The sequence below is a fragment of the Triturus cristatus genome, chromosome 3_2 (assembly GCF_964204655.1).
Source record: "Triturus cristatus chromosome 3_2, aTriCri1.1, whole genome shotgun sequence".
In the NCBI taxonomy this organism is placed as follows: domain Eukaryota; kingdom Metazoa; phylum Chordata; class Amphibia; order Caudata; family Salamandridae; genus Triturus; species Triturus cristatus.
The window spans coordinates 1,057,817,989-1,057,835,992 of NC_140584.1; positions in this window are offsets into that span (position 1 = coordinate 1,057,817,989).

An 18,004-nucleotide genomic window follows, 5' to 3' on the forward strand; every position below is an offset into this window, starting at 1 on the left:
ACTCACATCTTGCACTCACTGCAGTAGCTATCTGTAGCACAAAGGGCAATGTTCAAGTCACTTTGCATTGTCCACAGAGCATACAAGGAAAAGGACCGCTATACCTATAGGCTAAATTCAAGCAATACGAATTAAACAGGACGCTGCACTCCAGGCTTGCACCACTTATCATACCACTTTAACATGAGAAATCCATACGAGGCACTGCTTTCTCAGTATCAGCAAACAAGCTCTGAAACTCACTAACAGCCAGCATTCGAAGCATCCAGTAGCATATTCACTTCAGAAGACAGTTAAAAACATGACTAGTTCCAAGACAAATGCACCACCACACATTCCGGTAGCAAATCCCGGAAAGTCAGTCTCACCTTCAAACTCAATCTTCAGCTTACAATCCTCAGATTGAAAACAACCCAACCAGTAAACTGCTCTCGATGGGCAGGTAAGATAAATAGGGCTGACAAATGGCTCAACTGAGTATTAAATAGGTATGTAATTTCATATATAACATTTCTGGCCCACACTAATACTAATAGCATAACACTCAGCGGTCGACAGCCAACTGTAACTTACACTTCTTAAATTTATATAAGACATATCTGCTATGAAGGTTGTTTATCATCAGTACTGTGCTGCCAGTAAACCAGCCATCACTAAATGAAGAGGCATGGAATAACTGAAGAGATCCGTCACACGCTGTGGATCAATTGTAGGACTTTAATCTAGTCCAAGACTGCAGGTCCCTAAGAATTGCACACTATGGCCGCTCTCAGTGGCACTCACAGTGACACTCATGTATGGGATGATAGTAACAATGCACACCACAGCAGATCTCTCCACTTTTCTCTACTTCCAACAATGCTAGCTCAGGTCCACAACTAAGCAGGCTATAACCATAAGAAATACCATAAACGGGTCTGCAGAGCTGTTCACAGCTGACAGTGTATTGGAAAACCATAAAAGCATGTCTGCGTCTCCCACATCTCACCAGCCACCACACTGCTACACGCTGCATCCGATAACATGATAACCCTCTTCGGTGGCCATCATGCACGACATGGAAACACTTCCCACATAGGATCCCAAGACAAAGACAATACCCTTCCAGCCACAAACCTCCCTATATAGCATAGTTTGCTTCCTATGCACGTAAGCGCTGCAGTGCCACACATAACAGCAGTAAGCGCTATGCAAATGCTCAGTAGCAGCTGCTACTGAAAGGGGTGGGGGGTTGAGGGAGCAGAGGGAGATGGTAGGGAACTAAAAATACATTTGAATAAATCACTTACCTGGATGCGGCTGACCGCCTTTCCTCCATCCTCTCGTCCTCTTCCTGGCTTCTGTGGAAGCAGGAAGCACCCAGGCTCCCCTGAGCCAATCACAATGCAGCATGTTGATTGGTCTGAGCGGCATGGTTCGGCGCTCAGACAGGGAATGGGACCCTAGGCATGCTCTCCACCCAGGCTGTAATGCAGCCTGAGTGTAGAACATTCATGCGCACTTAGGAGGGTGCCACCACTCCTGCCCCAGCCTCTAAACAGTCCAACCACACCCCGCCCAAACAATGGAGCCAGCACATTTAAATAAAATTATAATAATGTTAAGTTATCATAATTTTATTTTTCCGTTTTTAATTATTCATTTACTGAGGAGTGGGGTGACGCTCCTCCGCCTTAGTGGAGGAGCCGCCACTGCAAATACTGCAGTACAATAAAATTCAATATTTAGCATTTGTGCATCACCAGGATTTGTTTTGATCCTATAGGAAAATATTTGTTTGCATCACACTTCAGAATTACAAAACACAATTTACTTTATTTGTGCTTTCATAACTGCTGACAAATGTTGAAATATTTGTACAGTTTATTTCGAGGTATGTAGATATTGTATGTGTATTCAAAACAAATTGACATTTCTTTTCACTTTTCCTGTACCCAGAGCCACTGGAATTATGCGATTTTGTGGCTGTGGCATTTATGCATAATTATGAATTTGATGCGTTTACCACATAATCCATCATAAATTGCATAATCTGCAGATTTTAACGAAAAAATATTTCTAACAAAAATGTATGAAAAGTTATTGAAAACACTGCATCGTGTGCTGCTGTGCAATCCTTCACCAAGGTCGACTAGTCACTTTTCAGTTACTTATAGCTCTACTTGGATGTGGAACTGGTACTAATGAAGTGAAACTTTTTCCCAGACAGTGCTAACGTGTACAAATGACAAAATAATGAAGTAATGCTATCACAAAATGTGCTACATTAAGCCACATAATTTACGTTTCCTTGGTGCATAGTCAACTTTACAGCATAATTCAGGTCTCCCCTGCCGCATAATTCCAGTGGACCTCACTTTGCAGTTAGAGAAAGACAACATCTCCACGTTAAAAGAATAAGCAGCAATTTGTCAGAAGACATAGCCTGATATTTAATCTCTGTCTTAAACACACGCCTTCTGGCATTGCATTTCTTCTGTTTCCACCCCTGCATCTATGCCACACTTCACGATGTTTGTTCCCTGGTTTTTAAGAAACGTGCATGCGTAAACACTATGTCAGTTCGCTTGTTTCCCTCTTGTGTTCTTCTCTCTGTCCTGTTTCTAGGTTATTGGTATTTTGTCAGTTCTCTTTGATTGAGGTGTTTTCTTTTTATCTTTTACAGGTTGTGCTGGAGTTGAGCATGCTGGCTGCTGGTGAGGGACTTCTGTCACTCCACCAGGTAAGTACATTTCACAAACACACAGACCAGAAGGTGCAAAGAGAGGGGGCTATTGTTGTGAAATAGTCCATCATCAGAGCAATGCAGACAAACAAATGGAGGCGGATGGATACACCAAACAGCCAGTAGTATCTGGTCAGAGATGAATACTCCACTGGACTGAGCCAAGACGTGATTGACAGAGTCGCAAGCTATTGACTGAAAGAGGTTTGGTTGGTGAAAGCCTATAATTAATAGGGGTGGACCTAAAGCTTATTCTATGTATATTGTTACCAATAGGTTTGTTTGACAACTTTACTGTCAAAACCTGTTCCTAAAAAGAGCCATTCCCTACACCGAGAACTCTGAATGATCAATGAGAGGACTGTATGACTGTCTGCTCGCCATGTGAAACACCCGGTATTCCTCATTACTGGGAAGCTAATCGCATTTTATTTACAACAACCTGGACGGAGTGCTGATCTGGTAAACTAAAATATCTGATGCCTTTAACAATAAAGCAATACCCGTTGGGCACAACCTGGAAAAAGCGAAGCTGTGATTTGGGGGGAGTTGCTCTTCGTCTGTTGATTGGCTAAGGCACGGTTCTGAGCTTTGCCCTTGGAGGACATGTAGAAATTGAGGGCTTTCCTGCCAGAGTCCTCAGTGCAGTAAAGCTTAGGGCATTACACAGCCTGGGAGCTGAAGGGTATGGGCATGAAGAGATTAGGGCAGAACCCACCCCCCACTCCTTGCTGGACATGGAAGATGAAGATGGCTTCCAATACCAGGGTCCAGACTGAACTTATTTTTAGTGAGCTAAGCAAGATGGCGGCTCCTGCACAGAGCGTAAGAGGGGACTGAGGCACATAGAGAGACAGCTATCTCCTATGGCTAATACCTCAGTACCTCTAGTATGTCTGTTTGTCCTTTACATGACCTAGTGGCGTAGCTGAGGGGGTAGGGCAGTCCGCCCTGGGCGGCATAGTTTTTAGGGGGGGCGGAGGTGAGCAAGTCATGTCTGTCGACTATCACCACCGCCCCTGCGAACTATTCATCTATCAGTCGCCAGATCCACCCCCCCCCCCCCGCCCCCAATAAGTCATCTGTCGGCCACGACTCTCCACCCTGTTCTTACCTGCACCGGGCGGCAAAACTAGGGTCCGCTCGGGTGGCAGTAGATCTAGCTATGCCACTGACATGACAGCTGGAGCATAAGCGCCTAGAGACAGTTCAACCTACACTTGGACCATTATGATCAGAATATTCTTTTCTGATATGTCTCCCCGTTCATCTGTACAGCACAATCCTAGCTAGATCCAGTGCTATATATGAAACATGGTAAGATGGTAGATTTCTGACGTCACCCGATGGGCGATAGACACATTGACCCTCAAAAGTTATGACCCCAAATCGAACTTGTGGAAGTAATTCAATGTTTTTTTATAAGCATGCTAAACCCATACCCATTGGTGTGATAACGGATTATTTGCTGTATTGATGATTCATATGTATGAAATTTATATGACAGGAAATATCCATTGATTGCTTTTTAAACAGAAATGTTTTTAAGTCAGTCTCTTGTGGCATTATAACTAGTCTGTACAATATTCCAACAGCTGATTGTTTCTTCAGCTCCCACATTAAATAACAACAGTGTCGGCCCGGCTGGTTGGTATTGTTCATCTGCTGGGCAGTTAACCCGGGTGCAGTTGGATACAGGAAGTAATTCCTCTTTGATAAAGGGGGTGGGACAAATAATGAGGTCTGCGGTGGCACCCTCCATTGCAGCTGCGGGCTGTGCAGGTAAGAGCGGTGGGGCTGTTGGGCGGTGAGGCAGTGAGGGGGGATTTCGACAAACTACGATGAGGGATAATTAAATAAATAATTAATTTACAATTGACGCTGTCTGTCGAAATCCCTCCCCCACCCGGCCCCACCACCCTGCCACTTTTACCTGCACGGGCTGTGGCCGCTCCATTGGTCACTGCTACAGAGTCATGCCAGAACCATTAAACCACCCACTGCCTACCTACCCAGCGCCTACCTCGTAAGCCAATTGATCAAGACGGCCGGAACTGCATACGCCTTCTGAGCGGGGTCGGATTAGGATAGAAAATAGGCGCAGTCACCAAAATAAAAGTGGACCCCATTATCGAATCAGATAGCTAAAGAATTAAAGAATGGACCACATGTGCAAGTCAGGGCAGGGTTAAACTTGTGAAGACACGCTGTGTAGGTGTTTGGTAAAGTATGGGACGCTGAATGCACTTGTGCTCGGCGCAGGCAATCTGTGTAGTAATATCAGAGAAATGAACAGCAAATAACAGCCCACCAGACTGTGGGGACCTCAGGCCCGGATGACTCCGCAGCGCAGCGCCGCCTGCCAGCCGCAATAACCGACACTCACACCGGTGCTATGCTGGTGTGGACCGGAAGTGCCGTGCCACTTCGGTCCCTTTATTTAAAGCTTTCTGGCCACGCCTGGCCAGAAAGTGATACATGGTGCGACGTGGTGTTACTGCTTACGAGCAGGTCTGCTTCCTGGTCCACTACATGGAACGTCGTCGTCACCTCATTGTTGTCCGCCTTTACTTGGACCGTCATCTTCCCTCGCAGCGGGAGGGGTTCTTGGCTGCCGTATGTAAGTATCCGCGCCTTCGAGGGGACTAGCTTGGGTCTTGGTTTTAGTGCTTTGTAGTGTTGGATCCCCATGACATTCACGGTGGCTCCCGTGTCAATGACACCCGTCGCCGGGGATCCGTCGATGTGTATGTGGCATTTCGGCTGGGGTCTCCGCCTCTTCTTCAGTTCGCTTACGAACGACACGTAGTAGCATTCTTCCTCATCCTCGGTGGATGTTCCGTCGAATTGGGACTGCCGCAGTGAGCTGTGTGGTGTGTCGTCTAGTGACAGTTGTCTCACGGCCTTTGTGACTGGTTTTCTCCCTGATGCCCCTTTTCCTCGGGAGCCACCCCTGCATACGCTTGCGAAGTGGTTGGGTATGCCGCATGCTGAGCATGTCTTGCCACGTGCTGGGCAGCCATCTTGGTTGTGCGCGTCTCGGCCACAGTATCCGCATGGCGCTCGGCGTGGCGACCTCGTCGGCCATCCTCCTCTGCTTCCCCGACTGGTGTGGCGGACTGCATCCACCCTTTCTGTCTTCACTACGGTTCCTGCTTCCGCCCGCAGGTTTAGTGCTGCTTCCATTGCCGTTGCGCGTGCTTCAGATAACTCGTGCGATCTGGCCAGGACCAATATTTCTTCCAGTGTGATGCGCGGTTGCCTTAGAATTAGTGTTCTTAGTGGTTTGTTGCGGCAGCCTTGGATCAGCTGTGCGGTCACTTCTTTCTTCTCGTCATCCTCTGTGCACGTGCTTATGAGATCTCTCAACCGTGCATGGAATGCATCCATGGTTTCACCTTCCCTTTGTTTGGATTGGCGAAATTTGAATCGCTCATAGTGCGGGTTCAGCTGGGGGTCGAAATGTGCGTTCAGCGCGTTGACCGCCCCGTCGTAGTCATCGTCATCTCCCGTGTCCGGGAGGTACTTGAATAATTTGTACAGTTCCGTGCCACCAAAGTGTAACAACAGGGACCTCTTCACTTCGTTGTCTTTTACCCTAGTGGCAGTGAAGTAGTTATTGAGCTGCCCTAACCATATAGCCCATCGGGGAGCTGCCGTCCCGGGGTCTATCAGTTCGCTGAAGGGTGGCAGGGCTTGGATCTGTGAGTGGACTGATGGTACTGGCTGCGGTGGTCCGGGGTTTGCTGCTGGCGCCTGGGGTGCTGCTTGTTGAGCCTGGCCGGCTCCCCCCGACGCGCCACCTGAATTTGTGCTCATTCTGGTGCTGGGAGGTAACTTGGCGCTTTACGTCTGTTTGTATTGTCTTTGCTCGTGTTTGTTGTTTCTTTTTCTCTTTTGGTTGCTGGTTGCCTTTGTCCTGGCGCTTTTCGTCTGTGCGTATTGTCTTTGCTCGTGTTTGTTTGTTTTTCTTTTTTTTTTTTTTTTTTTGGTTGCTGGTTGCCTTCGCTCGTGCTTGTTGGCGTGGTCGGCCGCTTCGCTGAGTCTATGGAGCTCGCTCGAACTCGCTAGGCCTCGTGCTCTCTCTTGTGACGACGCCTCTCACTCTCTGCGCATGCGCGCACCTCTGGGCCCGCTGCCGGGACGCGTGGTTGTCCTCCGGCGAGCGTCGCTGCCTTGGGCCTCCCTGCCGCTGCTACTGCCGGTGCCTCACGCAGCTCTGTGGTCACGCTGCTTACCGGTGAGTGTCGCGTCGCTTCTGGTGGTCGCTACGGCTGGGGCAACCGGGTCATCTGGTGCCTGAGCCGGTCATTCCGTTCGCTGGTGCCGTTTAGTTTGCGAGCATCCCATCCTCGTCGCCAGTGTGGGGACCTCAGGCCCGGATGACTCCGCAGCGCAGCGCCGCCTGCCAGCCGCAATAACCGACACTCACACCGGTGCTATGCTGGTGTGGACCGGAAGTGCCGTGCCACTTCGGTCCCTTTATTTAAAGCTTTCTGGCCACGCCTGGCCAGAAAGTGATACATGGTGCGACGTGCTTCCGGGGCTCAAACCGAGACCCTCGGAGCACTAGAGCGCTACACAGACCACAAAGCAGGCGCACAAACAGCCATAAAGCAGCCCCTGCACAGATCTGTGAGACCAGCCCGTCAAGCACTGCAGATTGCCCTGTAGGGCAGCCCGACCTGCTGGTGAGGACGGCGCCATGTCTCCGCATCCGGTACCATCTTCCTAAACCCTGCGAGCCTGAGTGTAGATAAAGCACTGGTGATTGCATTCCAGCACAGGTCTAGGAAACACGCTGTAAAAACAGTGTTTATCGTTAACCCCTTGAGTGCCCGGCGCCTGCGCACTCCTCTTCTGGATACTTTCTCCAATGCTGCACAGACGTTTGCAAAAACTTGAGGGCCACTTTCCATGACGTGTGCCCCATGCCCATGACGTTTAGGTCATAAGGGCGTACTGAGTAAACCTCGGTAAGATGCGTATATATGTCTGTAGGGCAGGCAAGGGGTTAAGCGGAGACGTATCAAGGCCACGCGCAATCTATTGACGTGAGAGCGCAGGCTCTGTGTGTTCTCAGTAGCTGCACAATGTTCCTGATGTCCACCGCTCACCCCTCACTGCCCCCAAAATTCGAAATACCTTTAGGAAGCTGGTGTTCTTTGCCAGCCTCCTCTAGCTGCCATCACCCTGGCCATCTCGTGTTGTGCCGAATCTGGGCCCAATCCAGAGCGTCTTACTCCAGGAGTGTAGGTCGCCTGCAATCTGATGGACACCTGCTCACTCAGTCACAGACAAGCCTCCCTGAAGCTTTCCAAAAAGTTACTGTATATCCCCCTTCACTCCTTTGGAGAGTCTGGTGTAGAGGGGTCGGTCCATCACTGGCTTCTACTGTGGCTTGAGAACCTTCTGCAAAGGAGGGTCATCCTGGTTGAAATGTTCACCTGCACAATCCTCGCTGGTAACAGGGGTGTCTCCTTCTTAACCAACAGGCAAAACCTCACCAAAGTCCTGCAAGTTTGATCTATACAGTTCGCGAATCATGTACAGTAGTTGTGTGTACAAAATTGTGTGCATATAAATAAATTCCTACAAAATAGAGAGAAAATTGCTTACCACCAAATTGTGAAGGTAAGGATGTAATGATAAATAATAATTTACTACTCTTCACTCCAAATTTACACACCTTGAAGATATATATACCATCAAGGTATACATATGAAAAGTTAACAATAGTAAATCAAAAGTTAACAATAGTAAATCAATACTTATCAACCTTCGTAATATTGTCATAGTCAATATTCTGGCTACTGTATTTTTGAAAGAGAAAATTTAAAACAATATATCCTGCTAAAATGTGGTGTGCCAGCCAGAGCTGCCGACCTTGGTACTGGGGAACTAGGATCGCGTCTAGGCGTCTACTCAACATCCTGTGATTCGGGGCAAATCACTTAATCTTCCCGCGCCTATCAAAAATGAATGTGCAGTTGTGCAATGTAACTGGTGCTCATAAAAAGCGCTCCAATACCTTTGGGTCGAGTTGGCGCTATGTAAAACTGCAACAAACCTTACAGTTCAGTCTCGAAGAAAGATAGCTGCCTCATTGGCTCCTCATATTCTCTGTCACTAGCCAGCCATCTCCTTAAAAACATCAGCCAGCCTTTCCCCTTTAGCCAAGTCTGACTGGTCAACAGTCGGTGTTAACTAAAGGACACTGAAATGGAGACTTGATGTTTGCTTTTGCCAGCCCTTTCCACCAATCATTTTCTTTTTACCATTATCTATTCCACCTCAAAAGACATGTACCCTACTGAGCATTCATCTCTGCCAACTCACTGATTTAATGGTCAGTGCAGCGCAGCTGATAGCTCGGCATTCAAAAGCAGCCGCGGCCTGTGCAGGTAAGAGCGGTGGGGCCAGGAGGAGGGGATTTCGACAGACTACGATGATGGAAAATGAATTATTTATTTAATTTTCCCTCGTCATCGTTCGTAGAAATCACCCCCTCCAGCCACACCGTGCTTCCCTGCATGGGCCGCGGCTGTTCAAAAGAGATTCTGAATCCTTCGGAGAATTGTTTTTTTTTTTACAATGACAGCTTCTCCTCCTCGTCTCGATAACTTCCCTGTGCCTTTTCCATTTGAAATAAGTCCCCTAGAGTGGGTAAAGGCCTCTCTTGCACCCTCATCATTCATTTTCTACTTCTCTTGCTGCCCCCTCCTTTAGTTTCATCTTCAGTACGTCTGTGTTATCATTTTGCCCCCTCCTTCATGCTGGCCTTCCCCATCCTGGCTCCCCATAGAGCTCCTGTATTTGTCAAGGTAGCTGCAAGATGACCGTGTGTCCTTAGTAAGACTACCAGCAGCTTCCCAATCTCCTAAACCTGGGTGTATGACACAACACCCCTAGTACCTCTCCCTCGAATCCCATCAATAGTCTGCATACCTCCTAGCAAAGCTAGAGTCTGGATGCCCCTCCTTGTACCAGCTAATATTTTGGTATAGTACAAGAAGGCACCACCGGACTTATTTGTGTTGTACAACTAACAACATCTTCTCAATATTTTAGAAGCCCTGATGACAAATATGGGTGATCCTCAAAGATGAGACAAAGGAGATGGGGGGAAGGAATGGTAGGCAAAACTGGTTGCAATGCTACCCTGAGCAATTGCCAGTAAGTAGACTGTGTGCAAACTTTCCACCTATTTCTTTTTGTGTGTCTGCTGTAATGCCCTTAGTGCCAAGGGTAATGCCAGATGGGGGGGGCCCATGCACCCAACCGAAAAGTCCAAATATGGTGAAAACGGTCTTGGGTTGCTTGTGTTCCAGTTCAGAAAGGACCTGTCTTGGCGGGCTGGACGGTTCCTATTGGAGCAGTACCAAAGTGTATTTGTGGCTAGCTGAATCTAACCAGATGTGGCATGGCGGGCAAACACATTATGGGTTGGAATGCTACCCGAGCGATTGCCAGTGGTTAGACTATTTACAAGCATTCCTCTCATCACCTTGTGCGTTTTGTGCATTAAGCAGCCAAAGCCAATTTATAGTTTGTGTAGATCCTATGTACATGGTTGCCTTTGCGGTTTCTTCTATGAATAGTCTCACGTGTCCCATACATGTACCGCTACCTTATCACACCAGCAAAAGGGCAATACACGGAGAAGAATTGCAGTATTTCCTGCAGCCCTTTCGCTGCTATTTAAGCCTCCCATTGTTTGCTCAGCCACAGTGGCCTTCATCTTTACTTCTGAGTCAAAGTAAAATCCCACACTGCCTTCCCTCCATCATGACTTGGTTTAGGTATCCCTCCTTTAGTCATCCCAGATTCTTTAACACCTCCTTTTCCTGGTCATCCGTGTTTAACTCCTTGTCTCCCTTCTCTTTTCCCACACCTGGAGCCACAAGAATCCTCCATCTTTGGTCCTTGTTTATTGTCCCGTCTTCCTCTCCTTCCCCACGCTCATCTGTTTTGATCTCTTCTTTCTGTCCTCTCTACTCTATCTTAACCCTTTGCTCGCCCCTCCCTTTGAACCACTGCTTCTGCTGCTACTCCCTTTTCTATTCTCCACATACTCCTTGCCTCTCTACATGTTATTTTCTCACAATCCTCTAAAATGAAAAAAAAAAAGTATTTTCGGGTCACACCCACTTCTCCATATGTTTCCTTTTTGCTACTCCTTTTTCCCGCCAGTTCCTTGCTCCTTTCCAACCCCCTCCCTTTTCACTGTGCCGCTCCCTTGGCACTTCACCTTCAGCTCTACTCTCCAATATCCCCATCCCCCTCAGCAACGGCCTCCTCCTCATCACGTGTTCGGTTGGCACAATACTAGCTGAAGGTCCTGAGTCATACACAACCACCAGAACGTCCTCCCCTTCAAACACCCCTGATGTTATCTCCAATACTACCCCAACTCCCATGGCCACGATCCTAGCACCTCCTTTCCTTCCTGCTTCTCCGAGCAACTTTGCTTGCCTAACTTGTCCGTCTTTGCTGACCTGTTCCTGACTGGCCCTCAAATGGCCAGGGTTGATGGGATGACTCAATTCTGCTACTGTGGCTGTTAACAACAACGCCAGTGTTTTAAAACCCTTTGTATTCTTTACAACTACATTCCTGTACCTTTCCTGCCCTTTTATTTGCCTCCTCCACCCGAATCCTCCACCCACTGCCCCAGTGGTCCCAGCTGTTTTCCTGTGTTTGTGGCCTCCTTTCTCTCTTCCTCCCCAAATGGCTCCTCCTGCTTCCTGTTCATCCCGGTGTGGTCCGGTCTAGCTGATGCTCCCTCTCACATCCCCATTTGATAATCCCCTTCATAGGTTTCATGTGTAACTGTGTTTGCGCTATTCATCATGAACTTTATGAATTCAATATGTACCCTAGAGGGTTTTGGTTCAGCCTCCTTCACCGTTGGATTATTTGGCTCAGGAACCTTCAGCTACTGTCTGGAGACATTGTCAATCACATCTTGAATCAACCCACTGGAGCATTTCAGTCTCCACTTCTTTGTAATTAAGGGCTGTTTGAATACATCCTTCAACATCCACTGGAATACAAGGGTCTATTTTACATCTCAAAAGTACATTATCTTTTGATAAATGTAATTGTTTAGCACATCTGTACACTGTACACAAAATGCAACTCCTTTATATTTGTTTTGAACTGCAGGAGTACATTGTTTTACTGCCTTTGTCACAGCTGGATTGCAAACGTCAAACTCATTGGCTTTTCCCAATGCTGGTTTATTAGGTGGGCAAGTGGCAATGAGCTCTAGGTCTAGGCTAGACATCAGGGTCATATCTCACAGATATTCATTGGCTTTGAGCTGAATGGAGCTCCCTGAACTGTTTGGGGTTCTCTTCGTCGTCGCCAAAATTGTTATGTATAGAGAATCCAGGAGTCTTGATGAATTGAAGTATATTTATTAAGTTCCAAGTAGTAAAGGCCAGCACAGCATCGACAGCTCCACACAGCTGCACCAAAGGCGATGACTCCTCAACTGATCACCGATGACACTTGGGGATTCCAAGTGTCATCAGTGATGTAACACAAAGAGCACGCACGCATCAATATGCAAATGAGCATAAGGCTCATTATATAATTAAGAATAAGGTATAAACACAACACCCTGTATGGTTGGGCGCCCTACTGCAGAGGCTGCAGGGGGCTCTGTTACGCCCCTGCATGCCTTCTGGTAGAGCTGCCACAGAATGTTAAACGCCTCTCACTGAGAACAAAGTGACCACACCTTAATCATTTATGGAAACCAAACTCTTTCTTTTTAGATTCTCTTTCAATGAACCTTTTTCATCTGACAATCCCCAGTCATTAGCTGAGAAGGACACAATTACCTCCCTTTGCTAATTTAGTGGTAGGCTACAATTTAGTACAAGAGACCATGAATCTCTCTGCACCTTACCACAAATGATAAAACAGGAAACCTCCTTGGAAAGTGACCTACATTTAACTGTTTAAATCATTTGTTTGGAACAAATAACGTGCAGAAAATTGGTTTGTTTTATATACACAGTGTAGATTGTATGTTTATTTCACAGATGTTCTGCAGAAGAGCTTTCCCATCAGAGAGAACATGAAAACAAGTCTTAGAGGCAGGAATGGGTGCACGTGCAAATACATTTAAAGTGAAATAAATATCCCCTACTATCCATAGACATTATACTGCAGGACCTTCAGAAATGTCCTAATCTCACAAACAAACTGTTCCTCTATAAGGTCATAAAACTCCTTGGTGAAAAATCTTCCAATTATAACATACACTAATGGGTATATGAACAATCTCTTCTCTTTATTCTGTTTGACATACAGTTGCTAGAATGTGTTGGCAAAATGTCAGAACCTTCCAAGCTCCTTGAAATATTTCTTCATTTCGCACACCTCTGTTACGCGGCCGCTGGCATTAAAGATGGAAAGTAGTGAATCAATATGACCTAGGTATTCAGGTTATCCATGTGTTTCCATCCGAATGTGTTCTATTGAGTCTGTCTCAAAAGTCTCCTAAAAAAACACCCCTATAGTTTTTTAGTGGAATATATGTCCCTGTCATAATATTGCAACTGTATATTGTATGTTCATTCTAAAGGAAAAAAATAGAATAAGTAAAGCCATGATTATTATTGCTGACAGGTACTCTTGTCTACTGTTGTATTCTATTGTACTTGTCATGATATTCCCTAGCAACTGCATCATAGCTTCCACTACTGTAATCCAGCTTGTTGGAGTCCAGGAGATGGAGGGAGACGTTGTCTGGATGTACAGCTGCTGGGGAATGCTCCTCTCTTACCTAAATAAACTACCTTCTACAAATATATGGTGACCCATTCTTCAAAAACGGCGACGAGGATGGGATACACCTATTGAAGAAGGAAGTGCAGATGACTTCACCGTGATTTGAGGTTTACATTAATTGGAGCAGTATTGAAGGTACATACTGGGTATATTTTATCTACTAAATACCAAAGACCCCCGGCACCGTGAGTATATTCCAGTGGTGTTAATTCGGCAGATTTGTGTTATTACCGAAATTTTAAGTAAGTAACCAAACTTACTTAGCAACGGTTCTTTCTCCGACTAGCATGAGCTGAGTTGAATGCCATTTGAATCAGCACAAAGTCGCACAGACATGTTCTCTCCTGGATTCCAGTGCCCTGCGCGAAGCGTTTATACCGGATGACATCATTCGACGCTGAGTGTCTAGTGCGGCGTGACTTGTTGCCTTGAGGTCACGTCGTGCGTGCCGCCATTTTGGTTGGCATTACAGTGCTTAGTCAAAGGTAACATTTTTGTCAACCACGGAGGCATCGACGTAAAGACTTAACAGGAAGTCTGAAGAGACAATTAAGTTGTGTGTGATGATTTAACTATTTGTGCAAGGTTACGAGTGACGTTGGTGATAAGCACATTTCCCGTCATTACTATCACACGGAATACGTCGGTGATAGGCACACCGCCTGTCATTATATTAAAACGCGTGTTCCTGAGGTGTGGTTACGGAGGGATTGAGTGCAGTTCAGGAGACATCGGTAATAGGCACACCGCCTGTCTTTACAGGTATTATGACCACTCAAGTTATTTCTCCTCCCCCTACATTTCTGCAAGATCCTGGTTCGCCTTGCATGGATTGGGAAGACTGGAAAGAATCCTTTGCAACAAATGTAGAGGCAATTGGAGGTTATGTTTATGTACACAATAGAAAATTGGCTATTCTAATCATCATCATTTAGGCGTGGAAGGTAGAAATGTGCTAAAAACTCTTCCCAAACTTTCATCTATATCAAGAAATGCAAATGAAGACTCTGATGATGAGGAAGATACATATGAAGTAGCTTTAGCAATGTTTGAGGAGAACTATGGTAAGAAATTAAGCATTGTGGAAGAGAGGCACAAGTTTTTTTCTCACAAACAGCTACATGGAGAAAAAATTGAACAGTACATCACTGCTTTAAGGAGATTGGCAACTACGTGTAGATTTAAAGACCTTAGAGATGAAATCATAAGGGATCAAATGTTAACCGCTACTAGTAACAAGAAAATCCAGTAAAAATTGTTGGATTTAATTGACTCCACATTAGAGAAGGCTATAGGAATAGCCAAATGAATCGAAAACACCTCTTTATATGTTAAAGAATTAATGGGTGTTGAATCTACGGTTCATACTAATACGTCAAAAGTATGTAGTATAGGAGATGAAAATAAGAAGAGTAGCGGAAATGAAGAAAACAAAAGTGAAAAGAAAAAAAATGTATCTAGTGTTAATAAGTTATGTTATAGATGTGGAAGCAACAGGCATTCTGCTGATGCCATTCATTGTCCTGCAACAAAAAGTAGATGTTATAAACGTAAAAGAATCAGGCATTTTTCGAGGGTTTGTAAAGCGTTCACCACATCTTGATCAAAACCAGTTATAAATGTAATTAGAGAAGATGCTACTGTTGATTCAGATGAGAGTGATGTCGAAATATATATGATTAATGAGGTCAATGATGTATGCATGAGCAACGGTGAAAATTACAGCCCTCCCAAATGCAACATCTATGTAGATGACAAGGTCTTACCAATGTGGGCAGATTCATGCTCTCCTTTCACCTTAATTGACAAACAAAATTGGATTCATTTGGGTTCTAAGAGTCTTTCAGATTGCTGACGTGAATCCTATTGGATACTGTGGGCAGAAACTACCTGTTTTAGGTTATTTTACAACAAAAATTAAGTTTCAAGATAGAGAAACTGTCGCCAAACTATATGTTGTCGAAAAAAGGGAAATCCTTGCTAGGATGGAGAGAACAAAATGCCCTGAACATTATTCTTAATCCTAATCATCCAGCGCAGGTACTCTTGACTGAACCTCAAGATGGAAATGAATGGGTGTCAAAATTTCCTAATCTTTTTAAAAAAGTGTTAGGATGTCTGAGAAAATTTAGACATCGCATAATACTTAAGAATGGAGTTATTCCGAAAGCACACAAAGTGCGGAACATGCCATTAGCACTGAGGAGACCCCTCAAAGAGGAATTAAATAGATCGTGCAAGGAAGGTATCATAGAATCGATCGAAGCATCTGAATGGCTCAGTCCGATTGTAATCGCACACAAACCGAATGGCAGTATTCGCATGTGTGTGGACTTAAGAGATTTAAATGAGTGTATTTGGATAGATCGTCATCCCTTGCCTCATATTAATGAAATGCTAGCTAGTGTGGACAATGGCAAGTTCTTTTCCACTCTGGATTTGTCAAGTGCATATCATCAGATCTTGTTGCAACCAGAATCTAAGCACTTGACGTTCTTCATAACTCCTGAAGGAGCATTTCAATTTGTTTGCATGCCTTTTGGTCTGGCATCTGCTTCGGCAGTTTTTCAAAGGGTAATGCAAGGAGTTTTGAAGGATGTTCCTAATGTTCTTGTGTTCCAGGATGATGTTTTAGTGTGGGGAAAAGATAAGATGGAGTACAATAATCTGTTAGGAATCGTGTTAAACAAATTACCATTGGTTTGCAGAAATGTAAATTCTGTCAAACGGAAGTGGATTATCTTGATCACACTCTATCGCAAGAAGGCATCAAACCTAGGTTTAATTTGGTGGAAGATTTAGAAAAGGCGCCTGTTCCACAAAGTAAAGACCAGTTAAGGTCCTTCCTTGGATTGCTGAGTATTACTCAAGATTAATTCTCAATTTCTCTGTGTGTTTCCTCTTCGTGAATTGATGAAGAAAAATGTGACTTATGAGTGGTCTGACAAGTGTCAGCGTGCTTTCGATGAAATGAAGAAATCAGTCGCGAATGCTACCTCCTTGAAACCTTTCAATTCCAGGGATAAGTGCATTATTGTAACAGATGCCAGTGGGAATGGATTGGGTGCGGTGCTAATGCAGATTCATGAGGGTAAAGAGAGAGTAATAGCCTTCGCATCACGCACGCTTAAAGGTGCCGAGGGCACGTATTCCACTATTGAAAAAGAAGCATTGGTGTGTTGGTGGGGGGTGCATCACTTCCGAAATTTTGTGTGGGGTACTAGTTTTGAATTACACACGGATCACAAACCATTCGTTGACATATTTTCCACTGCGGGTGCAGGTAGAGCCACACCGCGCATTGCTAAGTCAATATATCGCTTGCACTAATTCAACTTTATTCTCAAGTATGTTCCAGGTGTGAGAAATGTAAATGCTGATTGTCTATCACGCCTTCCGGCTGTCAAAATGGACAGTGATGAACTAGATTCAGAGATTGAAGATTGGGCAGTGGCTAATTTGAGCGATGTATGTCAGGCCATAGAAGAATCTGATTGGAAACAAGCCATTTTAGATGATGTCACTATGAAAAAGGTTACAGACTGTTTGCCGATAAAGGAAGGTTGGAAGCTACATGATGATCTATTACTATGTAAAGATGTCTGGTGTGAATTATCTGTTGTAAATGGCATACTATGGAGGAATAATAAACTAGTGGTCCCCATTACTATGAGACCAAGATTGTTGCAACTGTTACATGATGGCCATGGTGGCATGACCTTCATGAAGAGGAAGGCTAGAGAAGACTTCTGGTGGCCTGGCATGGACAGGCAAATTGAAAGGTTTGTGAGGGATTGTGTAGCATATTCTGGTAGTGACAAGGCACATGTGCTACAAGAAACCTCCATTCATCATGTGAATTGGCCGAAGCAAGCATGGGAAAGGGTGGCAATAGATATTTGTGGCCCTTTTGAGATTCTTGCCATTGGTAGTAAGTATGCTATTGTTCTGATGGATTATTTCTCTAAATGGCCAGAGGTGACTTTTGTATGTAAAGTCAAAACTAACAATGTGATTGATTTTTGTGAAGACATTTTTCGCAGAGAAGGGTGTCCTGCTGAAACTTTGACTGATAACGGCCTCCAATTTATGTCTAATGAATTTGGTGGCTTTCTTAAAAAATGGGGCATCAAACATCTTAAGACTCCGGTTTATCACCCAAGAGGAAATGGTCTTATAGAACGCTTTAACCGTGTCGGGTGAATGTATTCAGATGGCTGTACATTGCGATGCATGTTGGGAGGATCTAGTGAAAAAGATGTTGTGGAATTACAGAACCACCCCACACTCAGTTACAGGGAGACTCCTTTTTGTTTACTTAAAGGTAGAGTACCGTGTTCAATTGCCGTGCCTGCATGGATGGGGAGATGTGGGAAGAAATCAATTAATGAAAGTACCATTAGGACAAAAGTTGAAAATTATCAAAGTTTGTATGAGCAGAGGCACAATGACAAGTTAGTCAAAAAATCAAGA